This window comes from Urocitellus parryii, chromosome 1 (genome assembly GCF_045843805.1).
Source record: "Urocitellus parryii isolate mUroPar1 chromosome 1, mUroPar1.hap1, whole genome shotgun sequence".
In the NCBI taxonomy this organism is placed as follows: domain Eukaryota; kingdom Metazoa; phylum Chordata; class Mammalia; order Rodentia; family Sciuridae; genus Urocitellus; species Urocitellus parryii.
Window position 1 is genome coordinate 199,067,076 of NC_135531.1, and position 27,633 is coordinate 199,094,708.

The following is a 27,633-nucleotide window of genomic DNA, read 5'->3' on the forward strand; positions in this document are numbered from 1 at the left end:
GATGGTTGAAAAAGAAGGTTATCTTCAAAAAGCCAAAATTGCAGATGGAGGAAAGAAAATAAGGTAATAGGAGTTCTTCAACTCACTATTATATAACTATACTAGTTTCCTATATCCCCAACTTGTGTCACTCTTATTGTTTGGAAAGGAAGACCCTATGGTACTAGACTAGAATAAAATTATCTCCTCTTCTATGACTGTGAACAGCATTGTTTTTAACATAATTATGGTTTTCAAAGGAAGGTGCTACTTCTATATTTTTATAATTGTTGCACAGAATACATAAATGAAATGTTTCTTATCTTCCTGGGACTTACAATCTTTTTAAAATAATAAAAAAACAAGGTAGAGGATCTTAATTTCTGTGATTGACAGTTTAGGCCATGGATGGACTTATTCACAATATATAAAAAATCTCAATACAACACAATGAGAAGAAAAAAATTGAAGGATAAAGGATCAGAACTACATTTATAGATCAAAATAAAAACAATTTGAGAAAATATTGGAAAAAATGAAATCATGAACACAGGGTAGGTGAGATAAATTTTAAAAGAGAATAAGAACTCACAATACAATGACAACAAAAGACATTGAAGAAAAAAATGTTGACATGAGAATTAAGTTGTTGGTTATATTGTATACGTTGGATATTTAGAAATAGTTCTCATGACAGTCTTATTTTGTATTCAGCTTTGCAGTAGGTAAGTAGGTAATATGCAAGCTAGAAAATTATGTAAAAAGTGCTGAAATGGGGAGACAAGGCATGTACTCATGAGTTTATTATTAACAGTTAAGTCTACATGATATAAATGTACTAATTAGCTACACAAGGGGACACTTGTCAATTATATAATACAATTTATTACTAGAATGGCACTCTGGCCAACACTAGAGAATAAAATGTTTTGTTTAATGAATTATGTGCCTATTTATTTTAAATAAGTTAACTTGAAGGGGTTCACCCATAATCCCACTACTTAAAATAACAATTCTTATTATAAGCAACAAACTATGTTTTCTGCCCATATCAAGTCTTTGGCTTTGCAAACAGGGCTGTGAATCTTTTCCTTGACTGTTTCTTGGCAATGGTCCTGTAGCCACCTTTCCCAGGGTGCACAAGAGAAGCACAGGATACAAGATCAAATGCAGACATGATTCAAGAGGTAGGGCTAATCTTTGCTTCCTTGAGGAACTAACCTAGTGAATCAAGTTCTAAAAGGGCAACAGGAGGGAGTCACTTGACTATCCAACCTGAGTGTTCTTCTTTCCCATACACTTCAGTCCAATCTTATCAACCCATGAAAGAGTATAAAAATGTTATGCCTCTCCCTAGATGAATATATCAATAGCCTTTCTTAACCTCCCCTGCCATGTGATTTTCAAGAATTTGTCTAATCATCCCTTCACTGGCACTTGGTAGGAGAGAGGAGGTGGCAGCTCACATCAGTGCTACCCTTTGGGCTCATGCAAAGAACAGAAGAAAATTTAAAAACAAAACAAAACAAAACAAAACAAGATGATGCCCTGTGGTGATAGTTTTGTAAATCATCCTTACCCATAAGCTATTCATAAGCCAACTTTATAGCATTTTATTATATAAGAGGATATTAAGAGGAGGCCGAGGCACTTGGGCCCTTCCCCCAACCAACACTCATGAATACATTTTTAGGTACTTTCAATCAGTGTGGTCACAATTTTGTATTTGTCTTATTTGCACAACAAACTTAATCAGTTTCCATACAAGTTTTAATTTATACTTTACATTTACATAAACTTCAGTATGTTCTATTTTATTGTTATTCCAATCAGTTTGCATAGCATTATGCATTCTTTCAGCTTTCATCATTTAAAGTCACATAAATTTTAGTTTTCCTTTTCTGAAAATCCCAGGTGCACAGAGTTGAGTTGATTACTCCCTTCAGTTTGTGGCCTTGTGTTACCATCATTTGAAGCAAGACCCCTAGAGCTGTTTATTTTATTCTCAGTCTGCAACTCTCAAGTCAGTAATCTGTAGACATACAATCTAATTGTAGAATAAATCCACACTCCATATGTATTTGGATATATGTGTGGTATTCTAATAAAAAACAATTGAATGTTTGAATGTGTTCCATAGTTAATAAACATTTTCCTATTATAAATCTCAGGTTTCTTACTACTCTCATTCAGTGTAAGTGCTTGTTCATATCTATGTATGCTACTATATTTAAAATTACTTTATTTCTTCCAGTTGCTGCCATTTTTTTATCGTGTATTTGTACCAAATTTTACTTATGCAATATTGCAGGTATGAATATTGAAGTTGTCTGTAACTCCTTGTATCCCAAGCAACATTGCAGAAACAGCCACATACATATCTCTTTGAACCTGTTAGAAATTATCTGGGGACTATAATCAAGAGTGTAGGCTTTCTTGGAAAGTCACCGAGTGCCATTGCCAGACTTTCTCCTGAATGAGTGTGACAGTTCACTCTGCACTGCAGAAGGGATCCTACTTCCCCACAATCTCATTAGCAAACAGCATTACCACACTTTCAATTTTGACAAATTCATGACCATAGAATTTAACTTCAATGTTGCTAGTATTTTTCACTGTTTCTATTTCAGTGAAGCCTACATTTTTTTTAAATGTAGAATCATTCAGATTCTGCATCCTGAGACTTATCTATTCATAAACTTTGATTATTTTCTATTGAATCTCTTCCTTTTATTTTTTTGATAAATTGAGGGAATTAATTATATTCTAAATGGTAATATTTTATCAAATTTAGACATTGTAGATATGTCTTCCAAGTATATTTGGTTTCTGTTTTTATTTTATATAGTTTACAAATTGAACTTTGTATATATGATCACTATATTTAATAGCACATGATTTTCCACAGTGTTTGTAGCCTATGATATACAAAATAATCCCTACCCTTCTTTTTTAAATTTGATTTTTAAGTTGAGTCTAGTTTTATATTAAAATAGTTAAAATTGTAGTAAATCTCCTAAAGCTTGTCAATTTTTCTTTTATATTTTGTAAAGATAGATTCTAAGCCTGTATTACATGATCAAATTCCATAACTATTTTTAAAGGAATCATGCTATGTATTACAATATTCCTAGCCCAAGGAGTCTGTTTGCTTTTATCATTAGCAACAAAATGACCAGTTTACTCATAATCTTGAAAAATTGTATAGGTCTTATCTCATTGATAGTTTAGTAATTATTAAGTAATATACCACAGTCACTATAATTTGTATTTCTTATGTGAAATTTCTTTTGGTAGGTGGTTTCCCATTCAACAAGGTTCTTTTTTTGTTGGGGGGCACCCAGGTTTGAACTCAGGGGCACTTGACTGCTAAGCCACACCCCCAGCCTTATTTTGTATTTTATTTAAAGACAGGGTTTCATTGAGTTGCTTAGCACTTCACTTTTGCTGAGGCTGGCTTTGAACTTGTGAGTCTCCTGCCTCAGCCTCCAAAGCCACTGGAATTACAGGCATACACTACCATACCTTGCATCATCAAGGATCTTTATATCATTGTAATACATTTTATTGATTTGACAAGCAATCTTACTAGATACATGTGACCAAATGCTTTACTAGTAATGCTGAAATAACACTAGCACATTGACTTTATTATCATTTCCTACTGCACAAATGAAGAAACTTAGTTACCATATTAACCTCTTCTTTCCCCCAGATTTTATTAAAGGATCCTATCATATATTTTAGCCCTATTATCTGTTTCGAACATGTTTGCTTTATCTTTGTATTTTTAAGCTATTTAAGGCCAAGAAGTTAAAAAAAAAAGGTCCTTTTGTTTTCTGCCATGCATAATACCAAGGTCTTCTTCAATTGTCACTTGATAAATATTATTGTTTAAATTTCTATCAAATTTTTGACTCATAAATCCATTTTAGGTCATCTACATCTTGTAGTATTATCTTTTTATTCCCCCTCTTTATTCTCCTTTTTATTTGTCTTTATTCCTTTCTTTCATGTATTTTCTCTAAAATTTTGTATTTTGATTTATCTCAATATGAACAGGAGAAGGTGACAGGAAGGAGAACTTGTTGGCTACATCTTATATTCATAAAAGGCCCTAAATTTAGTCTTATTTCAAAATGAGGTTATGCACATTTCCCTTGTGATACCCTGACAGGCTTGAAAGCAGAATACATTCAGCATTCAAATTTAATTTTTAATTATGAACATAGAAATTATGCTTCAGCTTTTCTGAAGAAGCTTAGGAATTTCTTCATTTGGGGAATTCCATCTCCAAAACTGTAAGTTGCACTGGCCTCTATGAAATTCTATGAGGCCTTAGTAAAAAGTTTTTTTGAAGGCTTAAATTACAAATGGCACCTGTCAGTGTGATTATGCTCTTTGAGTACCTCACACTTCTGTCTCTGAACTCTGATCTTTAGTTTGTGGATCTGCACATATCATGTATAGATTCTCACTCTGCTGTCTTCTTCAGAGGGACATGAGAATACATGGGGGTGAAAACATGGACAGAGATGGGTTTGAAAATAAATACATATAAGGGTTTTGCTGTGGTTGTGTCTCTTAGTGCCTGCCTTCATTATAGGGCCCATGAATCTTAGACCTTGGATTTTGTGGGGATGTGTGTGTGTATGCGTGTGTTTCAAAACAATTGTTACTCAGAATGAACTTATTTTAGGAGCTGATACTATGGTACCCTCCTCATGTGAATTTATTATTATTTTTTCCTTAGTACTTTCTGCTCACTATGGTAATAAATTCTTCCAGGCTAAACCTGTCTTTTTCTATATTCTTGCCACACTGATATATATGTATGTCTCTTGGACCCACCTTTTAGCAGTTGCAAATTATAAGAAGCTTAGAATATGAGAGAGAAAAAATAAGATTCTAGAGCTACCAGTCTGAGATGAGTCAGGACATTTAAGTGTTTGAGTGATTTTGTGGTAAATTGGTCAGGGACACTACAGTAAAATCACTGGTGGAGGATCAAGCCAAATCCAGCATGACCAAGTCAGGTAACAGTATCTGAAATTTATGAAGTTATCTCAGATACTTTCCTCTTATTGGTCTGTCATTTTGTCATTAGCTAAAGGATGCACGAGTGATGAGGATAGAATACAAAGTGTTGATGTTTAGAGCAAATAAATGTGTTAAACTCAGAACTTATGCTCACAGGCTCTTATAATGACATTGAATATTTTAAGGGCCATTTTCCATCCAGCATTCTCCAGAAAAGCAGTTACAAAGTTGCTGTTATTATGTGCTGCCATCCGGTGTCCATTTTGTAGAATGTCAAGATGATGTCTGTGTCGAGTTTTATTTTGCTTTTTTTCATTTTCCAATGTCATGCTCAGGATTTGTTTTAGGAAAGTTCTCTGAGTGTTCCACTCAGATAAAATGTCTCAGCAATTGCATGTGTTAGACAAGATTTTTCTTAAATTGTAATTTCCCCTTAGATATGATTTGCTTTGTATGTGAAAAGTTAAAGATGCCTGCATTTTTTTTTTTTTTTTTTTTTTTTGTCCCAAGATCTGTTTTCTACACTGAGTCTAGCATGGGTCTTTCACCTGATTTTTACCTCTTAGTCTGTGCAGAGACCTGGAATAGCCTTACTTATTCCTGGGAACTCTGACTTATTAAGATGGATATTTTCTGAATTACATATCTTGCTTAATGGTGACGTCTCTTGAGCAATTTAGTTTTTATCATGTATATGGTAAAACACAGTGTTCCAGGGCTGTCGTGGCTCAGTGGTAGTGTGCTCACTTAGCAAACACGAGGCCCTGGGTTCTATCCTCAGTACCACATAAAAACAAATAAAGATATTGTGTCCAACTATGACTAAAAAATAAATATTTTTTTTAAAAAACAAAAACAGTGTTCCAAATGTTGGGATGAAATGTGGGGGCATTAACACATAATACATGTGTTATGGATGAATTTACCTGCTGATCATCAGGATGGGGATGGAAGGCAGGGATAAAATGACTGGCATTGCAAAACAGTCCAGGTCAGATTAGGATATAGCTTTGTGGTAAGGAGAAAAAGTTTCTGTCTCCCTTTCTTAACTTCTGTCATGATACTCTGCAAGACATACTAGATAAGACTAAAGGGAGAGTTGGTGCCACCTGCTCTAGAGACAGCTGATACCTTTGAATGAGCATAAGCTCCAAGGTCCAGGAGATGTGGCCTGATTCCCATCTTCATAGCATGTGTGCCTGTGGTTAGGACACAGTCCACCTCCCTGAGTTATTCAGAGGATTTGTTTCTATGTTTTTTCCCTGTCTTCTAGTTAGAGATAAAATCATTGAGGTCTCTTCTTATCTTCCTTTATAGTCAGCCCTTTGAATTTTGTTTGATACATGTGTTGAAAAAATGTGTTTGATAATAGTGTAAATGTTCAATGGATATTTGTGACTGGCTGTGTGATTAAATTATGTGATGCATGTGAAATAGCTGTGGCATACCTGGGACAGAGTGGCCATTACAGCCTGAGAGCTCATATAACTGACTTATGTCTAAGAAATAAGGAAGACTTCTAAAGTATGCACAGGTATTGAGTTTGGGATGGATGGGGTTTTGCCAATATTTCTTAAAAAAATGTAAAATAGCTAATAAGAGTGACAGATTGCTGATGTGTTGTAACAGGCTTCACACACAAGATTTTATGATTTGAGAATTTCAACCAGACCTATGGTAAAATCTGATACTTATGATATCTTTAACCAAATTAGCACTGCATAGGCTTTTATTTTTTTTTAATGTATTCTATTTTTTTTTCTTTTTTTTATTACTGGTCGTTCAAAACATTACATAGTTCTTAATACATCATATTACACGGTTTGATTCAAGTGGGTTATGAACTCCCACTTTTACCCCGTATACAGATTGCTGAATCACATCAGTTACCCTTCCATTGATTGACATATTGCCTTTCTAGTGTCTGATGAATTCTGCTGTCTGTCCTATTCTCTACTATCCCCCCTCCCATCCCCTCCCCTCCCCTTTTCTCTCTCTACCCCTTCTACTGTAAATCATTTCTTCCATTTGTATTATCTTGTCTTACCCCTCCTTTCCTCTTATATGTCATTTTGTATAACCCTGAGGATCGCCTTCCATTTCCACTGCATAGGCTTTTAAAAAGTATAAACTAATAAATAGATTACAGACTTTGTTGTCTTGATTTCGTTGTCAGAGAAACTGGATTGATTTTCAATGTAAGTGTGTGGCTTTGTGGCCTTAATCAAGTTACCTAAATTCTCTGAGCCTTGATTTCCATGTTATTACGTGGAAATATTAGTTACCTTCACCCTATTTATGTTTGGGAAGTTAACCATAGCTACAAAATCAAACTTATACTAGTTATTTAGAATAATTCATGCTAATTATCATTTTAAAAGAAATCTTGGGATAAGTGAAATGAAAGGGAAGCATCCAAATGTTTGTCAGTAGCACTTTATTCTTCATTTTGAAATGAAATTCTTTCTAAGCAATAGAATTCTACCCTTGGAATAGCTTTCACTTTCATTCTAATATGGTTCAGTGCTTGCCATTTATAAATTCAAGATGAAATAGCACTGTATGTAAGGTGTGAGAGAAGTTTGCATTACTAAGCTTCTAAGACCCTCTTCAGCTCATTCATCTGGTTTACCTAACAGGGACACAGTTCACAGAAGTTCAAAGTCCTAACACAGAACAATGAGATAATTGAATTTCATGCAGCTTTAGTTCTAACTAGTTCCAGTTCCAAGTTTAAAGAAAGAGAGAGTTTTGCCAGCAAGTTCTATAAACGATCAACATCTGAAACAGATTCAAATCAGAATCATTTATCCAGGACTTTCTATAGATAGGAAGCAAGTAAGGTATAGTTTCTCTCTGCCAGAAGATGAAAAATATAGTGAGGAATGTAACAGGCAGGTTAAATATGGATCCATCATGTCTGAGGTGTTCCATACCCAGGACTACATATGGTACAAAGAAGGATGATGGTGAAAGACTCAGGGCCTAGACCAGAGTTTCTGCGGATTTTTCTCTCTTCCTTGTTCTGGATCATCTAATATCATAACCTGCATAAAGAGAAGGAAATGGCTGTTCAATTTACCATATTGCCACTGGTACCTTGATGGAGAAATGGGCACTAAGACAGAAGGAAAATATCTAAGCAGGTTTTCTTTTTCTTTTTTTAACTTTATATCATCTAATTGAAAACTTGTCTCTTTATTTGAAGACAAGTGGGTACAAGAACATAACATTTGTATTTATACATTGGAAAATTCACATTGTGTTTCTTGTGTGCCTGTTTATCCTATTCCTTTTTAACACAATCGTGTATCATTAAGAAAGCTTCAGGCATGTTAGAGTAACCTAATTCTTTTTGTAAATATTAACCTTACTGAATCAAAGCAGCCCTTTCAATCAGGATCCTAGATTGTAAGAGGCAATAAATAAATAAATTGCACAACTATCTTGAAGTTATTTTTCATATATTTTTGTGTGGTTTCTATTGACTTGAATAAAGAATTTCTGTAGCCTTTTTGTTTTGTAAACCAAATTAAATTATTTTGAATGTTAAACCAAAGCAAACTGCAATAATATGATATATTGGGTAAATAATTTATATATGAATATAAACTCTAGTTTTTTTCCATCAAAAAAACACGACTCTTGATGACACTAACACCTACTTATTCTAACTATAGCAGTAATGCACGTCCAATGGAGGAAGTTTGGTAAAGACTAAGAAATACAACGGAAAATCAAAAGCCATGATTTTACTACTTGGTTTACTATGGTTATACTCGTGAATTGTTTTGCAGACCAGTACAATTTTTAACTCAACAGATATAAGTTTTGTACTTATATCCAAGGCTCTGTACTACACAATAAAGATACCTCTGTTAAGAACAAAAAGACTTCTGCCATTTGTGGTCTCACTTTTTAGTGGGGGATATCAGAGTGAAATTTAAAAAAAATATATTAAAAATTTCCTATAAGCCATATGCAAGAAAGTCATGAAAGGCACACTTAGGAAACACTTGGACTTGTGATGAATGTAATTATTAATTAGAAGTGGCTTGGATGGGTGAAGATATTCTAAGTAAATAGCACAGCATGGTGTTATGAAATATGTATATTATGATCTGAATTAAAATCTTCCCACACCAGTCCTTCTGTAGCTCAGGGTTCATTATTCTTGAAATAAATTTGTTATGTGCAATTTACTTAAGCAGTTTCTTAACTTTTTATGTTTTGTGCAGAATTAACAAATGATGGTGTACTTCATCCTTATGCGCAAAGCTTTAGCAACTTGTGAGAATATATCTCTAGAATAAATTTAAATTCATAGTAATGGACATGTTTAGTCAAAAGACAGAAGTTTTTAAAGATTTATTAATGCTCCATGAATGTATGCTATGTCAAAATACACTCTACTCTCATGTATTTTTACCAAGAACAAATAAGGAATGAAAAAATAACACAATATAAACATATATCACATGTACTTTTGGGGTACATGAACATCTTAATAATTTTTTAAGAAAATCATATTTTTAAATTGCACTCCAGAAAGATGCACCAATTTACACTATTGTATTGGTAAAATACAATACCAGAGAATCCATCTCCTATACCCTCATTAATCCTAAGCAATATGATAGGCATAGAGGGAAAAAACATGTCAGCAATTTTAGTTACATTTCTTTGATTTCCAGTGGGATCTAACAATATAAAACTATTTTGAATAAGTAATGACATGAGCTGATTAGTTTTTCAGACTCTGAAATATACTAAACCATTGTAAAGAAGAAACAATGGAGGAAAGGTTTCTGTTCTCTAGTTTTACTTTGCTACTTTTAGTTTAACACTTTTTGTGGGAAGTGGGGTGTTTGAACACACCAAAAATTGGGTGCTTAGTAGTTGAAAAGATTTTATGGAGAGAGAAACATCTATATAAATGTCATACTTTTCTAAAATAATAAAATGTTTTTATTATTATCTGAGTTTCATACCAATATTGCTTTTAATAGAGAAGAGAATTTTAGGAAAACAAGTTCAAAACATAGTCTCAAATGTTGCTCCTATTCTATTGTGTATGTATTTTTTTCTACTGATGATATTTTTTTTCCTGTTTCTTTTTCTAAGGAAAAACTGGTCATCTTCCTGGATAGTTCTTTCTAGTCGAAAACTTGAATTTTACAAAGAATCCAAGCAACAGGCTCTGTCCAATGCAGTGAGTATTTCTCTGTTTTTACTATTATTATCTTTTCAGAAATACTGTTGAATTAAAATTTTGGTTTCATCAGAAATCACCCTAAGGCTTCTAAGCTACAAACATCTGAAAGCAGATAGAGGAAATGACTCAATAAACTTTTAATCGGATGAAGGGAAAATAGAACTTAGTGTCTGTTTTATTAAGTGGTGCATTTGGAGAATAATCACAAAATGAGATGAATGGTGAGCAGCTCCCTAGTAATGTGAAGGTAACGCTTTAAATTAAGGTGCCACTTATAAATGCTTTATTCTTATTTATGAAATAATCACTAAATGTAGCTACTTGCTCAAATAATGTATTATAAAGTATGTTATAAAATGCATTAGTAATAAATGCTTAACGGATGAGACCATGGGAAGCTGTTTTAAAGAATATTATAAGATGTAAATCGTATTAAACCATGTATGTGCATCTTTAATACATGAATTTAAGTTGTTATCTAGTATGCTATAAAGTGCTCCACACATTAATAAATAATAATAAACTCTTTATAAATGACACCTTAATATAGGATGTTACCAATGAGAAAACACTCTAAGTTAACAAAGTGATTTTTTATCTTATTCTAACTCTGACATTCACTATATCCAGCTAACCTTTTGGAATATTTCTATGACTCCATCTAATGGAGCTAATACAATTTCTGTATTCTGTAGTTATTACAAAGTGAAATTTGTAGAGTTTCTTCATTGTACCTGGATGAGGGCTTCTTTCATGCCTATTGAGATTTGACAGTGTTTGTAAGTAGGAGCAATTTGGAGAGAGTTACGAGGGCAATTCAAGCCCCATACCTTGCTTCACAAACATAAGAACTGCTTGCCAAAAGATGTAGGAGACAGTGGTCAGGCAATGTACCTGACAGCCTCCTGATTAGTAAGGACTCCAGGCAGGAACCAACCTGCCATAGCCCATCACTGTATGGACCATATTGCCTGGCAGGAGTGGACCAAATTGAACTAATTTATATTTGGCAGGTAAAAAAACAATGAAAAGTTCTTTGCTGTACAGCCACTAGTCATGTTTGCTATGTAATCCTCTTTAAATAGAAAATAGAAAATCATTTGCTAAGACATGTTTTTTTAAAGGAGATTTTAGTGAGAACAAAAGGTAACATTTGGCTTGCTCCTGATAATTGCAATAGCCTTTATCCCCAAAGTGGCTTGCTGTTTTGGTGTCTTGGTGTGGTCCAATCTGTAAACTAATTATGAATAAATTAAAAATATATCTCAGTCCTTTGTATTTTTAAACTGCCTCGGAAATTTGTTTTAGGTTCTGTTTTGTTTTCATTTTTTGGCTACAGTAAGTTTGAGATAATCTTTTTAAGAAAATAAAATACCCCTAAGGGCCAGGCACAAAACAACCTCATCTACTTGCAGGGCCTTTGTCTTCCCTTTGAATGTGTTCTAAGGGGATGTTGGGAAGGGAGGAGAGTGGCTGGCCTTGCTGGGTTTGGCTGCTGAGAAGATGATCTTCCTCCTGCTGAGTGAGAAGAATTCCTTTGGAGCAGAGTTTATGTGAATGTGCTGGGATAATGGAGAGAGATTAGACTCCATTTTAAAGCATTTGGTTTACTTTTATTTTATTATTTTAATCTCCTCGTACCAGGAGATATAATTCTCAGCTGTTTAATTATATACAGGTAAAAGAAAACTGCTTTTAGATTGTAGGCAAACCTTGCAAGTTAGCTCACTAATTGTATGCCTCCAGTTCAACCTTCAGAATTGTTACGAATTGACAATAGCTCTGACTTGTAGAAGAAATTCGAAAGCATTTTTTTGGCAGTCCCTATTTATTACTTCTGGCCCCATTTTCAATGCTCTTATGGTTTCTCCCAGGCACTCATTGTCTTCAAAGTGAATTCAGTGCAGGAACTAACTGTTTTGTGGTAATGGGGAAGAGAATTACAGATTCGTGTTTGTACTGCATGAATTGTCTTGCTAGTCAACTTCTTGGATTCATTTCTAACCAAGTATTAAAGGCCTAGTGGGATAGCCCACATTTACCAATTGGAGCCTCAAAGAAACGATACGATGATTGCCAGGCCTTGATTAAAGATGTCGTGGTTTTATTTTAAAAGATTTATGCTCAAGTTTCTGAATTTCCTTTGCTCCCCCTTTGACATGTCCTGGTGTTCATTGTGCTTCTGGTTAAAAAAAATCCATTCCTCCAAGGGGTCAGTAGAAGCTGTCTGAGTGATGTAGAATGTGGTTTAAAAGCATAAATAGTATTTTAATCTTTATAGAATGATCTGTTAATGCAGCAGCAAGACAAAGAAGCAAAGTAGCTAAGAGCAAGCTTTGAAGTTGGACAAGAAGGGATATAATTCTATTTTTACTACTTTGTAGTTGACAAAGTTGAGTTTCCAACCCTCACCTATAAAAATGGAGATCATGCTATCTGCCAAAATAATTCGTAAGTAATAAAAGTAATATAATAAAAACAAAAATATATAAAACATTTAAAAGAATACATAAACATATAAAACAATTAAAATATATAAAAAAATTAAATATTTAATATAAAACAATTAAGACAATATATAAAATAAAATATAAAATAATATACAAAATATATAAAATAAAACAATTATTAATGTTCTACTTAAAAATATACTGTACATAACTTAGAATATGGTATAATTATGATATTATTATTCTGTTGAATTATGATATTATTGTACTTGAGTTGATTCAGACATTTATAGAAGAAGGAATTTATTAATTCAAGGAACACCAACATGCATGGCTTTCCAACAAAGAAATGTGTATCGATGGGCAGCATAAAATATTGTTTGCAGACACTAATACTAAAAATGAAGAAACCCATCCATTTGTATATCCAGAAGTAAACTTCTGCATATTTTCTGAGAGCCCCTTTCTTATTTCACTGGGTCTCACTCTTCCCATTTTCATATTTAATATGCATGTCACAGAATATTGTGCCTGAACCTACATTCCATGTTTGACTACCTCTTTTTCTCCCTGCAGTTCTTTCAGTTCATGTCAGTTTTCTTCACTTAGAACTGCTTTATAGAATAACACAGACTGGGTGGCTTAAGCAGAGATTTACTTCTAACAGTTCTGAATACCAGGAAGTCCAAAGTCAAGGCATGGAGAGATCTGGTGTCTGCTGAGGGTACTCAGTGTGGGTGCATTTGGCCATCATTCTGCTGTAACCTCATGTGATAGAGGGTAGAGAGAGACCAAGCTCTTATTGCTCTTCATGTCTTCATGTAAAGGCAATAGTCCTATCATGAGGGCTGTCCCTCCATTGCCTAATCACCTCCCAATGGCTTCACTCCTGATATCATGACACTGAAGGTTAGGACTCAACACTTGCATTTAGGGGACACAGCATTCAGTTCATAAACAAATTGAAGTCACATTTTTATCAAAAGGAACCTTCTCCTAAAAATAGATACAGAATTACCTCCCTGATCTGAGGAGATTAGTGATTTGCATTCTGTAGGTCCTCAGGAACCTATTAAAGAAAAAGAATGATTCATCTATTTTATTTTTTTATTTTTTGATAGAAATTAAAGAGTAACCAACCACCTACTATCATTATCATGCTATAACCGAAAGGACTTTATAAAATATCACAATCCAACATCTAGGAAGGATAAAATTTCGGAAAAGGAGACATATTTTATGGAGAAAGAAAATTGTCTCCCTTGTGCATCTGCATGCACGTCTCTATTTTGTTCAATTTACCTCAAACCAGAACAAGCTTGGTCCAGGATGGCTGGTCAGGAGGAGCATTTGAAAACTGCTGGTGTCTCTGGACACAATTTTCTGGGTTATGAAAGAAAGAATGGTGTTCATATTCTCATAATTTAAAAGAAATGTACTGTGACTTAAAACTCAAGATAAATTTTAAAAGATGCTACAAAATAATGCAGAAGCCATTTTTAGTTAAAAATAGAACACATCCATGTACACTGCAATAATTCTTATTCAATCACCTGTGTAAGCACAGCTGAGGCCAAGATACAGACGCCGCCAGCCCTCCACAAGCCCCACCTGTCACCTGTCCCTTTGTCATCACAGCCTCTTCCTTGCCCCAAAATTAGCCATTGGCTTGCGTTTCGGTCAGTATCTTATTATAAAAATTATAAAAAAATTTAATTATAATTTTAATTTTCTCACCTATATCAAAACCCCTTAAAAACAGTTTGCTTTGAATTTATGTAAATGAAATCATATTGTATGCTTCTTTCTTTTTTTCTTTTCTTGCTTTTATCAGTATGTAGGTCTTTTTGTTGCTGTTCTTTAATACGTCATCTTTCCATCATTTTTCTCTACTAGTTTGATTTCTGTTCTTTTAGCAATTATCCTAGGATTACAACATACTTATCAAAGTTATTTATCATATGTATCAAAGACTAGAGCTAGTCCAATCCTTTATACTCTTCTTAATATTACCTTATAATTTTTAATCCATTTATCCCCATCTCAATGTACATGCTATTCCTGTTTGATATCATAATTTTTTTAACACCAAGAGACATTATTGTTTCTTTCAAAACCAGTATTGGTTTATATTTCCCAATATTTGCAGTGTTCTTTAGTATTTACTTCCTCTTAAATTTGAGATTTGCTTTCTAAAATCACTTTTCCTTCTGTTTGGAATATATTCTGAAAAATTCTTGTATTAAAGATACTGTAGTAAGATCCTGCCTCAGTGTCTGCTTATTCAAAAAAGTCTCCAATTCTTCCTCATTCTGGAAATACATATTCTGTCTAGAAATAGAACTTCTAATTCATTTTCTTTTAAGACATCAAAGATATCATTCCATTGTTTTCTGTCATGCATTATTGCAATCAAGAAGTTACCAGTCAGTATAACTGCTGTTCTCCAGTTGCTGCCTATAGTTTTCTCATTACCTTTTTTTGAGGGGGTACCTGAGATTGAACTCAGGGTACTCAACCACTGAGCCACATCCCGATCCCTGTTTTGTATTTATTTAGAGATAGTGTCTCACTGAGTTGCTTAGCGCCTTGCCATTGCTGAAGCTGGTTTTGAACTCGTGACCCTCCTGCTTCAGCCTCCCAAGACACTGAGATTACAGGTGTGTGCCACTGTACCTGGCTCCTGAAGGTATTTTTAAGACTATTCTTTCATTTGTTAAAAGTAGGAGGCATACTTGTTTTATAATCTGTTTCTTGTTATTTAATATCAGAAGTCTGTGTCTATCTGTGTCTGCTGGTTCTTACTTATGTTCCTTTTTTCCTTTGTGTATCCACTTATCATTGTATATGAATCATTGTGATTGGACCTTTATCATAGGAGGTTCTCTGAAGCCTAAGATAAATGTTTCCTACTCTATAAAGTTTTACATTTTTCTCAAGGAGTCTGGGACTGGTTCCAATGACTGTTAACTTCAATTTAACAATACAAAATTCTCAGGTTCTATCTACAGAATAGCAGGGCTACAGCTATGCCACCACCTCACAGGATTGTTCTTCACTTTTCCTTTTTTTCATCTCTTTACCACTCATTTACCATGGATGTCTTTTTAAAATTCCTCTGTAATTGAAAAGAGGAAACACATTTAATATTGGATCTGTGTTATCCTTTCATAAGACCTTGGGCAAGCCCATGTTCTGTTATTCTATGAGGTTGATTAACTAAAGCTCAAATGTATAGGATAAATAAATAACCTGAGAATAAGGGTGGTAATGTTGCTTTGATATTCAGCTTCCCTCTCTAGGTTCAAATTCTGACCTCACAAAAATATTTACTCTGGCAGTCCCCACTGTCTTTTTAGACTTGCAATTCTTTTAAGGTAATCTAAAAAAATCTTTTATCCATCGTTTTTCATTATTTTCAGTGGAAGAGTTGATCCAAATAACATTTCTCATTATATTCTACCTCACTTTAATTTAAGTATGCATTTGGTTAATCAAGTTTGTGCTATTTATATAAGCCTTGGTGGGAAAAGACTTCATAAGAATATGTATTGAAATTCTACAATGAACAGCTTGCTCGTTAGGGCTACATATAAGGCATAGAGATATAATCAAGATAGTCTTTGCCTTATAAAAATCTGTGCCAAAAAATAGAATGAGATGAAGTAAGACAAATAGAGTTTTGTTTTTGTTTTTTGTTTCTGTTTTTTTTTTTTTGGATTTTTTTATATATTTAAAAGAGGGAGAGCTCACATCTGTGAATGATTTGAATTGGGCCTTGAAGGATGGTTATGATTTCAATATGTGAAGATTTGTGGGCAGGGAATACAGGGGAATGAAAAACAGGAACAATGACTGAGAATAGGCAGAGTATGTGTGCTACAAAGAGAAATGAATTTTTTGGTTTAATTGGAAGGATAAAAGAAAAGTCTTGAAATGAGGGCCATGGGCTGAGATACGCTATAGGGGCAAATCTTCAAAAGGTTACATTAGTATTCTCCAGGCATCTTCATCCTAGAATAATCTACTGTGCTTTTCTTTTAGCAAAACATATACCAAATAGCACTACAACCCAATGTAATGTGTCTTAAAAGAGTCAAGCCTATTAGGGATCCAAAGTAAGAGGGAAAGCTGATTCTTCTAGAATCCTAGCTCAATTTCATTTAGTGCTGGATCAAAATCTTTTGCCTTGAAAACACTGACATATCTATTTATTTTTAATCTGGGGCTAGATAAGTCTTAGAGACTAACAGTTGTTAGTTAGTTTGATGTTCCCTCTGAGGCCTTGACCCACACTGCTTGCATTTTTCAGATATAGTTACTCATATTACTATCAGTGAAGTTTTTCAGTTGATTCTGTCACTTCAAATGCAGCTTGCTCCTAAAGTACTTTGTTGGGTTTGTGAATTTAGAGTTTTTGACTGGTGTGTGGAGTAAATATCTGACTGTGTGCATGGGACATTATAAATGTGTGTTCCTGGTTAGACCAAACCCATTAATGGATGGCCTCATGAATAAGAATGTTTTTTTTATTTGTTTAATTTAGAGAATCCCTCATATGTTTATTCTATGAACAATTAACAATTACTGCCAGGTATCAAATATCATTTTTTTAAAACACAGGGAAATTCACATGAATAATAAACATATAACCCCTGCTCCCAAGGCATTTACAATATGGTAAAGGTGATGTGGACATAAATATTTTATTATAATAAACCATAATCAAAGTCATAAAAATTATAGGGAAACATGTTAGATAGAGCCATAGATTTAAGTATAGATAGTCCTTGTTAAGAACTGATTTTGCAAGTAATGCTCAGCCTATATGACTCCATTTGATCATGCTGCAAATATCATTGGGCAGCTTCAACATTTAAGCTACTATTCTAATTGTTCTGAAAGTTTAAAAAAATATAAATCAGACTCAGAACATTTTATGGAAGGTCTAAAAGCAAATAGAAAGTATGCCCATAAATTAAGTAACTACAGAAAAAAAAAAAACAGGCATTAGTAGTTTCCCTAAAATGGCACAAAAGGGGCCTGTGTTAGTGTTTGGTAACTCAGAGGAACCAGAATTGGTTCTGACTAGAAAGCCTTCTCAGTATATTTGTAGAGGAAGTGATATTTGAACATGTTTTTGATAAATGAGATTTTGATGCAGATATGGGAACATAAGTAATTTTGTATAGAAATAAGAGAAAACAATGGTAAAATATTAGAAATTAATTTCTTAAATGGTAGGTTTACTTTATAGAGATTATAGATCTCATGCCTTCCTCAATGCACTGTGTGCTGGTCATGTCTTGAAAACATTTTAATGGAGGTTCCCTGAGGCCTAGAGTGAATGTGCCCCAGTCCAGACTGTTTTGTATTTCTTCTACAAAATGCCTGGGAGCAATGCCAGCAATGCTTCATAACAGGTGAGGAACTAAGTTCTGAAACAGCAAGGAATAGAATTTGGTTACAAAGTCAACACAGAACTGGCTTACAAAAGACCTTGAAGAGCAAGATGAGAAAAGATGATTTTGTTCTTTAGGTGATATGGAGCCATTTGTAATCAATAATAAACAAAAGCATTACCATATTAAGAGAGATTCAGAGTTTTCAACAACATGTTAATTGAAATTAAAAAAACAACATAGGACATGTGAAATTATCCTAGAGTCAAAGGATAATTTATTCTATGAACAATTAATAATTACTGCCAGGCATCACATAGTGCAAATATGGATGAGAACAGTAAGGATTGGACTCTTATTGATAGATATAATTGCAAAATGGCTAACTTTGTCATCATTGTGTCTCAGATATATTTAGTAAATAACAGACCATCTTTTCACTGAAAAAATTTCAATATTCTTATATGTCTTTGACCTTTAACAATATAGTCATTTTTACAGAAGTTCTAGTGCAAAGTAAACAAGCAGGGCAATTCGTCTTAGGAGAACTAAAAATAAATTGTCCTAAGAACCTAGGTGTATTAGTACAATAATGAGTCCCAGTTGCAAACATAGAAGGAAATTTATTTATACTGCTACAGAAGATTTGTTCAGTGTTACACCCTATTAAAACAAACAGATTGTGTAAAGTCTTTCTACATTAAAAAATATTCTCTTGTCTTCACATTCACCAACAATTAGATCAAGTGGAATTCCTGCTCCTTGGTTAGATGGGTGAGATCCCCTGTTTCTATTCTATTGATTACTTACTGCTCTGAAAACTTAGTATCATTTTTGACATGAATTCAGAAGCACAATAAACATTTCATTATACTATTTTGAGAAATGGACGATTGTAAAAAATGGAGGTGCAACAATAGACTACCTACCGTAGCCTAATAGAAGCAAATACTATAAATATTTTATATACTCTACTCATTGTTTACCAGACTCTTTTTTTGCTACTTGTATATATCTCATTTTAAATTGTACCAATACTTTTAATTGGACACACAATTGGCAAATTTTAATTTAAAATTGTGTATGTATGTTACTGTGGCATATTGTTTGATGTATTTATACATCATGGGATGAATAAGTCAAACCCATTAATGTGTCCATCATTTCACATATTTTCTATTTTTTTATGCTTAGAACAAATAAAATGTACTCTCTTAGCAATACTCAAGCATACAAAATTATCATCAAATATAATGCCCATGTTTGCCAGGTTTCTGTTCTTGAGACTAAAAGGCTCAGGGGTCACTTCAGGTAAACTGGGCTAACTGGGCAGTGCAAAATAACCACACAAAAGACACAAATACCTTTTTCTTTGGGGTCGCTGTGATGGCTGACCTTAAGGGTTCGCAGGAAGGCAGAGAGTGAGAGCACGTGCTGACACCTTTTATTGAGGAGAAGCTATTCAAATGAGGCAAGGGGTCAGGTTTCAGGGGGCTGAGTCTATCTTCATGATGTCCACTGTCAGTAGATTGACTGACACCTGGGTAGACCACACCCAAGGGCACAGTAAGAGAAGGGGACACACACAAAGCCCTTGCATGGAACATTCTATCCTAAACAGGGCAAGGGGTTATATTACAAAGGAACAGGTGAGCATAGCTTCACCTATGGGGCTGTAGCAAGACACACCCACCCATGAGACACTGACCCTCAATCCCAAGAAGGGTGGGGAAAGCTCTGCCACATTTCTGTGACTGAGTGCCTCAGCACCCAGCTGGGGATTATGACTCAGTCACGTGCAAGGTTGTCTCCCACACATGTTATACAGTGCATCTCCAGAACTTTTTCCTGTTGTCTAACTGAAACTATGTGCCATTTGACCAACATCTCCACATACCCTTCTTCACACTCTCAGCTTCTGGTAACCATCATTCTACTCTCTACTTCTATGACTTCTTTCTTAAAGCAGAGAACTTTCCAAAGCATTTTATAAACTTATTAATTTTACCAAACCCTTCATTCAGTCATAACTTTGGAAGCAAAAAAAGTAATAATATAAAAGTTCTCATTAAAATAATTTGTTTACTCTTTTTAATACTGTTTGCTTTCAGTGTGAATAATGCACACAAGCATTAATTAAATAATGCAATACATCTAATGTTCATTCACTGTAGTATGACTTTTAGCAACAAAATGAACTTATTTATGGGAGTGAAATGATGTGATTTAGTAAAAAGATGAAAATAGTTTCAATCAGAAAGCTATTCATGAATTATTGAGTATTCTGAGCAAAATGAATATGAAATAATTTTATCTTTGTAGATGAGTATTGAGCCCTTACACAGACCCTTGTTCAAGATTTTATGAGGAATGGAGGGGTAACAACAGAGCTACCAACCTTTGCCTAACAGACATTTTAAAATCTCTGCCTGGTGTTGTGATTCTTGAAATGTTAGCACTGTGGCAGCATCAGCATGGTTGTCATCAGTGCAGCTTAGCAGCATTGTCATGGGTGCATCATCACAAGCCTTCATCATGAAACCAGTATTGAGAAACAATGCTACCACCCACATTGTGGAAGATGGCAGGTAGAAATAGAAATAAAAGAAGAAAGGAAAAAAGAAATTGAATTCTAGTATATTATTTACATAAACTTTGTGAGAAAAAAATGAAATCCAGTGATCGATATTATTATAAATGAAGCCATGTTCTCTGGTTATAATTTTCTCAAGATTTGGCCATTAAGTATAATAAATTCTATATCTTACATAATTTTTATAACCACAAAAATCTATGAAATTGATAGGACTCCTTATAAATGGATAATAGCTTATTGTCCCTCAATAAACCTCACCTTAGGCACTCTCAGGAAACTATTTTAATTATGAAGCTTGACTTTCTGTGGTTTATCATTTTGGTCAATGTAATACATCTGTTTTAGAGCTTGCATTTATCTAAGATAAAATGGACTTTTTCCGTGCAGAGCAATTTTTAAATTTACAGAATATATTCATTTAGTCTTCCTTAAAAATTTACTACTGAAATGAAATGCATTATGTAGCAGGATACCAAATTAGGTAGATTTAGGAGTGTTCAGGTTAGACACCTAGGCTGGAAATATCAGATTTATTTTTTACTAAAATCCTTGGTTAGCTCAACTGCAACATGGACCTATAAAGGGTACCTACCACTTAAAATTATATGTTGCAAAGTTGGTGTAATGCTTCTGGGACATAACAAACAGAATAAATCTTAATTATATTTGATATTTTTATTATTGTTATTACTACTAAATGTAACAATATATTGGTATGAGTAGTTGCAGATGGAGAATGGTAAAAATATGCATGCTCTAGAAGTCTTTATCCTAGAAGTATCTGACATGTCTGACATCATTTTTGCTCATGTTCAGTGGTAAAGATAAGGAACATGCCAAATTTTGATGCAAAAGGAATTGAGAAAAAAACGTGTCTCCAGCTGGTGAGCTATTCACCAGTGACATCTCTAGACACTCAAAGAAGGGAACACAGCACACATTTTGGTGGAGAAGTATCCATCTCTGCTACAGGGAGAGTAACATCAGTGTCTTAGATGGCACAGAGAATGAAATAAGAGAAAAAGTGAGCAAGAAATGTTGGAAAGTGGTGCAGGAGATGTGTTACCATGATACATGCCATTCTACAGTGCGCCTCAAAGCAATGAAGAGGATCACTGGTAGGTACCCTGCTCAGCTTAGAAAGAAGATGCAAATAGACTGGAGAAAACTTAAAGTAACTGTGGGAATGAGGGAATAAAAGAAGAAAGATTTCATCTGCTGTGTTCTTTCCCATCTCCAACTTCCCTTTGGTTTAATTTCATTATGCAACACCTTTACTTGCTTTCTTCATATAGACAGTGGTCTCCCCGTTGGGTAGCTACCCAGAAAGCCAGATCTAACATCCTGAAAAGTAGCATTTCAACCAAATCTGGAATTTGCGGATGAAAGCAAAAGCTTGCCCTACCCTCTGGCAGTCTGGAATGAGGACCTAGCATTTCAAGATGGCCAGTGGTCATTCTTATGTCCCAAGCAGGGTTAGTCATCTACAAGTGATAGCTGATGCAGTGTACAACTATCTAAGAACAGACTCTTAAGAAGCACCTGAGATGCTGAAAGTATGCTCAAGCTGTTTACTTTGCAGAATCCAATTAGCTTGTTATGTAATGTACGTTTTTAAAACAGGATGAGCATACAACCAATCTAGACTAAGTAAAAGCTATTGTGTTTATTCTAGGGAGATTTTAATTCAGAAATAAACAGTGTTAATTTCTTAAAAAGTAGAGAATATTTTCTCATAAAAAACATAAACAAAAAACCCAACAGTATACAACATTCTAATAACCCAAATCACTAGCAAAGGTTTACTTTTTCTGAAAATCTGGCTTGATTTGGTCATGTAATATATTGAGAAATTTCACTGTAGAAACAATTTCAGTTATTATTAACATCATTTATATTCATATACATAAAACTCACATCTTATAATCAAAGTATCCTCTCTCTGTTGACAGGGGCCATACTTTAGACATTAATAAGATCAGGTATCCATTCAGCACTCTTTCCTAAATCATTTTGCCCAAATGAGAATTTATAAGTGAGTTTTGTCCTCCTTCATGAACAATTTTCCAGAATCAAAACAAGTTATGAGATAAAACTTAATTCCTTTAAGCAGATTTTGTGTTTTATGTTTCAAAATGATAAGGACAATCTGAGTCTATATTCTAGAACAGCAATTAATCCAAAATAAAAAATGGTAGCTAATAACCTATTTCATAAATCTGAGCTTTATCTTTTTTAAAAAACACATCTTGTAATGAGGGAATGAGAACGACTGGCCTGATGATTTGTTGCTTACAAACATGCTCTGTCTTCACCATGGAAAATATTAGCAATACAGCAGCTGTTCTTTGATATTTTCTTAATATATATTAGACTATGGACCCCCATAACCCCACAAATAAAAAAAAAAGCTGAACTCAAAAGTTTAAGTCAGAGAAAAAATGTTATATATAGAATATTCTGTCAGCTATATTATTAGGAAGTGATGAAGATGGATTAAGAGAATAATAAAAAATAGAAGTAGCTAAGACCCAGGATCAGCTTTTAATGACTTCATATTGCTCCAGCAAAAGAGGCTTTTATGTTTTATTGTCCAAAAGTAGTAACTCCTAAATAATTCTGTTTAAATATTTAAAAAATCAGTCATTTCTATTTTAAGTTTATCCCAGAAGAGATCTGATATATACATTCTCAGATTCAAATCCATATTTAGTCAAAATTTTAAAAACTTATTTTTATAATGATGTACAATATGATCCATTGGCATCATGCAATTCATTAGCAGACGTTTTGGTATGTTGTATAGCTGTAGAATCAGAAATATGTTTTTTATTAAAGGATGCTTTAACTTCCGGCTTCTTGAATAAAATCTTGATTGTCTTCCAAAAAAGTTCTACAACTTTTCTGAACTACTTCTTTTCAATGTTTAACACTTAAATACTAAAAAATGTTTTCCTTTTAATACTCCTCTGTCCCTAAAGTTATTCTTCAGTCTATGCCTACATTAGGTTTGTGAAAATGAAGTACATATTAGCATCAGTTTTACAGTTCTTTATCTATTAATTTTTGTTTTCTCTTCTTGAATTTGATCTATTTATTTGTTTTAACTTTATCCTAATAACTTTGGTTGTTCTAACATACTTCTAAATTCACCCTAAATTTTTATTATTTAATTTGATTATTCCATAATACTTGTTTCTTCTTAAAGTTAGGATAAATGGAAATATTATATCATTCTGAGATGAATTGTTTATTTTTGTTTATTAATAGGCCCTTTGATCTCTATGTGTGAAGAGCAAACTATCCAAGGAGCTAAAGCTTTGGGATAGAATTGTCATGTGCACAGAAATTGACTAGGATCACAAAACATTTTTTAAGAAAAGTCAAAGACCCAGTGAAGGAGGTGGTTATTCTTTATAAAAGTGCTACCCTGAGAAATCAAAAGTCACTTATCAAAAATGAGGATATATGAGAAAGATTATTAGAAGGACAAATAGTTGAGAGAGGTGTCACTTGATGATGGTTAGTGAAGGCATGGTTGAACTGACTATGGGATACAGCTTGGACATGAAAGGAAGGGGAGCCAGGAATGACTTGGGAACTGGGAGACTGTACTAAGGAGGAGGCAACCATGAGAACAGGATGAGAGAAAAGAGAACTCATAAAGTGGAATTTCTTAGATATGAAGCATAGTGAAGATCTGTGAATTGCAGCGAAGGTGGAGGAGTGAGGTTGTAAAGAATGCCAGGAGATGGGGTAAGAGTTGTGGAAGGAGTATTCACATGAATGAGCACCTGGAGATGACTGAGAGTGATGCACGGAATTTGACTTGTGATAAACCCATGCCATGTGCCAAGGTCATGAGATTTAGCATATGATACTGAAGAGAACAGTTATAGATTGGCATAACTAGATGGCAAGAACACCATGCAAACTTAGATTGCTTTTCAATTGGTTTCCTCTAGCTATTAATCGTATAGAGTCTACAGGTAATTGTGTTAAAGCTAGATCTAATATGGTATTCTTATTTTCCTTAACTCTGCAGCGCTTGTGTCCAGCAGAGAAAGTCACTAACACATTGCCACATAATAGGAATGCAGTAAATACTTATTCAATGATTCCCTGAAATTCCACATTCAACCCACGGGAGTCCATTAAACTGTATCATTTTTCTATATCATGAACAAAAGACTGCTTAACACTTTTTTAAACTACAAATCTTAATTGCTATAAAATTGGGAATTTTAAAACACTCAACCCTTCTTTCCAAAGCACAAAAACTCGTTGCATTTTGATATTTTTTCTTCATTCATGAATTCAGCAGATACTCATTGAACAAGTATGTGCCAGGCACTGTTCCATACATTGGGAAAAACAGCAGAGGAAAAGGCAAACAAGGCCTTAACTCAGGGAGCTTAATTCTAGTGGGGGAAACACAAACAGTCAGTATATAAAAATATATATGCTAATTTTAGTTAGGAGGAAAGAAATTAAAACAAGACATAGGATAGTAGTTCTGGGGCACAGCTCTTTTATATAAAAGACAGTCAAAGAACACTCTCTGGCAAGGTGAAATCAACTAGGAGCTACTGGGTAAGGAGCCAGCTATGTGAAGATTGGGAGGTAGTCCAGATAAACAGGTGGTTTACAGGGCCTAACGCAAGATCAAGTTTAGCAGAGGACACAAACAAGATCAATATGTCTGTCCTGGATTCTAGTGAGAAAGCTGTAGCTTTCCCAAATTCTTCTGTGTTTCAGAATGAGGATGATCACAGTGTGTATTCAATTTTCAAGGACCAGTAGTGGTTAAGAATAGACTTAGAAGTGACGCTACTTGCATTTAAATTCTGGCCTTTTCTTTTGTAGCTGTGTTACCTTGGGAAAGTTCTGCCATGCCAGAACCATTCTGGCATACTTTCTTACCTAACTAGAATGTTGATAATAATAATAGCCACCTCAGTTGTTAATAATTTGTACTGATAATAATGACCTTAACAATTGTAAGAATTAAATGAATTCCTAGATGAAAGGCCTAAGGAAAAGGCTTGGCATATTAAAAATGCCTCTTATTTGAAATAATTTGGTCTCCCCCCCCCCCGACTACCAACTATATTATATGGGAAACATAAGCTCTTTTGTTTGGTTTTTCTTTGTTTGTTTGTTTTGGCACATCAAACCTAGGGACACTTAACCATTGAGCTACATCACCAGCCCTCAGTTGCTGAGGGTCTTGCTATATCTTATACTCTTAATGGTTATTTTTGTTGGTTTGGATTATCCTATAATTCAATGAACTCTACAAGAAGCATTTGATTTTAAACATTTATTTTACCAGAAATCCCTTGGCAATAATTATCATTATCATTTTGGGGATCATTCATAATAGTGGTCACCTGGTGGCAGAAGATGAGTGAACCAATAAAAATCTGTCACAATTTGAAATATCTTTAAGGGATATGTCTTATTTTGTTGGGTTTTTCATGAGATTCCTATTAAATAACATGGAAATAATATGCTATCAACTCTGTCTTGCCAGCTGAATTTATTCTGAAGGAATGGTACACTGGGATTTATGATATTTCTTCAAAAATTGATTGAGTTGCCCAAAACTAAAATCTCACAATTTACTATAAAAATGGATTTTTCAGCTTTTTCTGAAAAAAAAAAACTTATTTCTTTAAACTGATAAAATTGGACACAGTGACTATAAGGAAACAATTATGGATAGATAATTTATTTTAATATTTTATAATTTTATTCATAATTTCATGTTTTAACCTGAAGTTCCTGCCATTGAAAATACTGCCTAAAGTATTATAAGCTTTGTATGCTAAGATTTTAATATAGTCTATGGAAAAATACTTGAGGAAAGAAAGTTACTGAACTCATCTATAGAGAAACCTAGAGTGAAACTATGAAAATAGTTGAAAAGTCTTTCAAATGTGACATGTCTTTGAAAAATAATGAAGAAACTTGCTATGTTGTATGAATTTAATGTTTTCTAATTGTTATGCACTTGAATCAGATTAAAATGAAAATATTTTGGCAAACAGAATTAATATTTCTATTAATGGACTATTAAGAATTATTGACATAAAACAACTTTTAAGTAGTATCCACATTGTCACCATGTAACTAGAAGCACACACACTATAATCTATTTGGTCTAAACTAAACTTATTAGATAAAAGTATACATATAGTCATGTGCATAGTCTTTAGTCTTCCAAGTTTAAAAAGTGAACTCATAAAAGGCACATAGTTGACAATTAATAAATACTTGTTGGATTTGTTAGCATATGAAACACAAACCTGCAAAAGGCAAACCTACAAAAGGATTTTGAGATTTATTAATGCACCTGATCTGTTTTCTAGATGATGTAGCCAAATCCCAAGTAACTTTGTTAAAGTCACAAAGCTAAATCTCTGTGTGGGGTTTCCATTACATTATGATTTACTAACTTTATGTTTCCTCTTAGGTCTAAGTATATGACTTTAAATGCTTTTACATTGCATTAGCCATTGAATAGCAACATTCATTCTTAAGGAAACATTTTAAAGCTTGCATTTCTTTAGGATTACTAAATAACATCAGAAAACAACATTTTATGTATTTGTTTTTGTCATTATCTAGAATTAATGAAATTTTAAAATGGACTTTGAAGTTTAGAGAGTTAAAATTATGAAGTCTCTCTCCATCCCAAATCTTATAAATTGGGTTTCTTCTATAAGAAAAAATAGATAGGCTTTTTAATCATAAATATGTATAGCTTCTAACTCAATAAACTCTTATTTTCTCTGACATGTATCTCCAATGATGTGTGCTTTTTATTCTTATTTCATTTTTATTTACAGAAAAGTGGGCACAAACCAGAAAGTGTGGATTTGTGTGGAGCACATATTGAATGGGCCAAAGAAAAATCAAGCAGAAAGAATGTCTTTCAGGTAAGAA

The 27,633-nt window shown here is 33.7% G+C and overlaps 1 long non-coding RNA gene across 1 annotated transcript; it reads left to right on the top strand.

Moving 5' to 3' along the window:
• LOC144254817 (uncharacterized) lies at positions 1-27,626 on the top strand. Its single transcript, XR_013343600.1, has 3 exons — positions 1-63; positions 10,144-10,231; positions 27,537-27,626. It is a non-coding gene; the product is annotated as an uncharacterized LOC144254817 (long non-coding RNA).
• The last annotated feature ends 7 nt before the right edge of the window (positions 27,627-27,633 follow it).